This window comes from Oncorhynchus keta, chromosome 35 (genome assembly GCF_023373465.1).
Source record: "Oncorhynchus keta strain PuntledgeMale-10-30-2019 chromosome 35, Oket_V2, whole genome shotgun sequence".
In the NCBI taxonomy this organism is placed as follows: domain Eukaryota; kingdom Metazoa; phylum Chordata; class Actinopteri; order Salmoniformes; family Salmonidae; genus Oncorhynchus; species Oncorhynchus keta.
In genome coordinates this window covers 59,593,310-59,596,060 of record NC_068455.1, presented here as the reverse complement: position 1 = coordinate 59,596,060, position 2,751 = coordinate 59,593,310, and the positions used below count along the sequence as shown (strand labels likewise).

General features: G+C 39.7%; 1 long non-coding RNA gene across 1 annotated transcript; it reads right to left on the bottom strand.

The window, feature by feature from the left end:
* Positions 1–476: 476 nt before the first annotated feature.
* On the bottom strand, positions 477–1,855 carry LOC127916031 (uncharacterized). Its single transcript, XR_008093218.1, has 3 exons — positions 1,744–1,855; positions 1,063–1,125; positions 477–945 (listed from the first exon to the last, which is right to left on the bottom strand). It is a non-coding gene; the product is annotated as an uncharacterized LOC127916031 (long non-coding RNA).
* Positions 1,856–2,751: the final 896 nt, after the last annotated feature.

The window sequence follows — 2,751 nt, the reverse complement described above, 5'->3', positions numbered from 1 at the left end:
GCTTCACACAGCTGCATTCTTCTACTCTCATACTCAAAAAACCCATAATAACATTACATTTAAGTCATGTGTGACCCACCATCTCTTTTCAGTCTTATGTTCAACATTTAATGAATTTCTTACATTGGAAAAAAGTACAGATGCTTCAAAATGGTATATCATACACTGCAGTTGGAGGAAACATGGGTAAGTAATGCTGCTTTAAAAATTGAAAAACTTCAAATCCCATTTAGGAGAAAAGGGCATTCAAACATTTTGCTTTGATTTTCACACATACTCTACATTAATACTTGGGAAACATATATTTAGAAAAGGAATACTTTTCTATAGGAATACTAATACCGAGTTACCCCATTAGGCAAACCATGTACAGTATTACATTGCCCATTGCTGTATAATAAAAATAACCTTTCACATTGAACAGCTACAGTGCTGTTCTTTGTTTACGCCCATTTAGCATCGTTCACACACTCTTAACGGCTTAGACCTACCCGTCTCTTAAAAAATTCACATTGGAACACGTGACCATGGCAATGTGCTAAAGCAGTGAGGTAGCGCTTAAAAAAACAAACACAATATTTCAACAATACTTTATTAACTTCAAGTGCTAAAGGTAGTAGCCTGCAATTACGAAAAACTTAACACACAAACACAAAGGCTTAGGTAAAAACAATATATTGACCTAGGCCTATATCACAAGATCCTGAGAATAACTTTGGTTCAGGTCATGTTATGATATGAACAAAGGAATCTAGCCTGAGAGCATATTTCTATTCTGCCCTTTGGATCAGGACATATAATGTCCATGGCCTTTTCATTGCAAAAGTCCTGATCTTCTCAAAAATATGTTTGCCGGAGGAAGGACGTTGCACAGCAGCTGTAACCTGGTTCCATCTAAGTGAAAGCTCCATGGCTACAACACCACCAGGCTCCAGACAACTAAAGCTGTATAGGAGGAAAGCAGAGAAAAAATAGACAAGACATGAATTCCTTGCATACCAGCAATAACATTAATTGACCCGCAAATTCAACCTATAAACTTAAAGTACAAAAACAAAATACCTGATGTGTTGCATGTTCACCCTCAATCATCTCCTTTTGCTGGTGGCGGAGAGCAGGTTTATGCTGAAAGACCACAAAAATGTGTTAAGAGATGAATGAATTAATGTCCTATAGCTTGTTATTGCTTGTTAACTGCTTCCAGCCCAACAAAGCAGACACAAGATAACTAGCTAGATTTTAGCAAACATTCATAATTACCAACTGGTAAATGGTAATGATCAAGTTAGCAAACTAGTTGAACATTGCAAAAAAACTTGTACATCTATAATCCAATAGTTAGCAAGCTATTTAGCGATCATTTCATCGTGGCTAGCTAACTCGACAATTTACGATGTGTCCCTATAACGTAACATGCTATTTGATAAGCTTGTTAATCAATTAGTATTCGCACCACAGTGGCTATTTTCTGTAGCTAGCTAATTAAAAACGGGCAAACATGAAAAATAGTATCATCATGTTAGCACATCTCCATTCAACACTAACAGCAGAATGCAACTGGCCAGCTCAGCTCGCTGGGTTAACGTTGCTTCGTCCCGCACTGAGCCATCTGTAAACAATGGATAAAGGAAGCTATAACGGTGCATGTATGCAACTGTCTAGCTAGCTAGCTAGCTATATAGCTAACAATGAAAACAACTTTGATACAGTTGAGACGTTGGCATTTTAACAGTAGACTCTTACCAGTGTATGGATTATGATGATTCACGGCAGACTGAAACACTTTCAAAATAATCCTTCCCACTCTGCTTCAACCAGTCCAGACTGCTTTGGGCCGTTCGCGAACGAGTCTTGTAGGTGAACGTTGGGAGCCGGCTCGCATTTCAGAAGAGCCGAATCTATTTATAAAATTTGAAACGAAAATTAAGATACAACTATTCAAAATATTTAAATGAACATAATTAACTAATTAAAAGAAGACAAAAAATATATAGGCCTAAATGCTCAAGTGCACATACATTCGTTCTGACTGTCTGCTCAGACAAACAGCCTCACCTGTTGTTCCTGTCAATCAGACACTCAGTGTCAATCAATGAACCAAAGATGCGTGAGGGAGGCCCGAGCCAACTCACTCACAGTCACACACTTAGCAGCCGAGTAGAGAGAGGAAGGACAGCTGTGAAAACAACAGCTGGAAAATGAGTCGGAAGCACAGGAGCATTTGGATGCATTTTAATAATGTAGACAATTTTAGAGCAGTGTTTGCCAAAACAAATTCTCATATAAAGCCGGCTCTACGCACAATTTACACCCGCACATGCGAACTGTGCACCCAACTGTGAAGCTAGCTGTAGCGGAGCTTGAGAAACTAACGGGCCTGTTAGTGATAGTGGTGGAGCCAGCACCCCCACACGTGGAGATGTATCCACTCAGTCAAGTAGGTCTACTCCGTGACCCACAGCGATGCAGTCTTCTATGTACCAGTTTATGCCAAAGTCCATGTCTGTAGCAAAACAAGGCCAAATTGATATTCCACAGGCTAAAACTATTGCCACCGATTTCCAGCCATTTTAGATTGTGGAGGGCAGAGGTTTTCGAAATTATAGCAAAAGTCTAAATCCAATGTACACAATTCCAAGCAGGAAACCCATTTCAAAATCACTTATTCCACAACTGTATGAGAGCACGCAGGCTTCAGTGGGGGAAAGAGTCCAAAAAGCGACTGCAGTTTGCCTTACCACTGACTGCTGG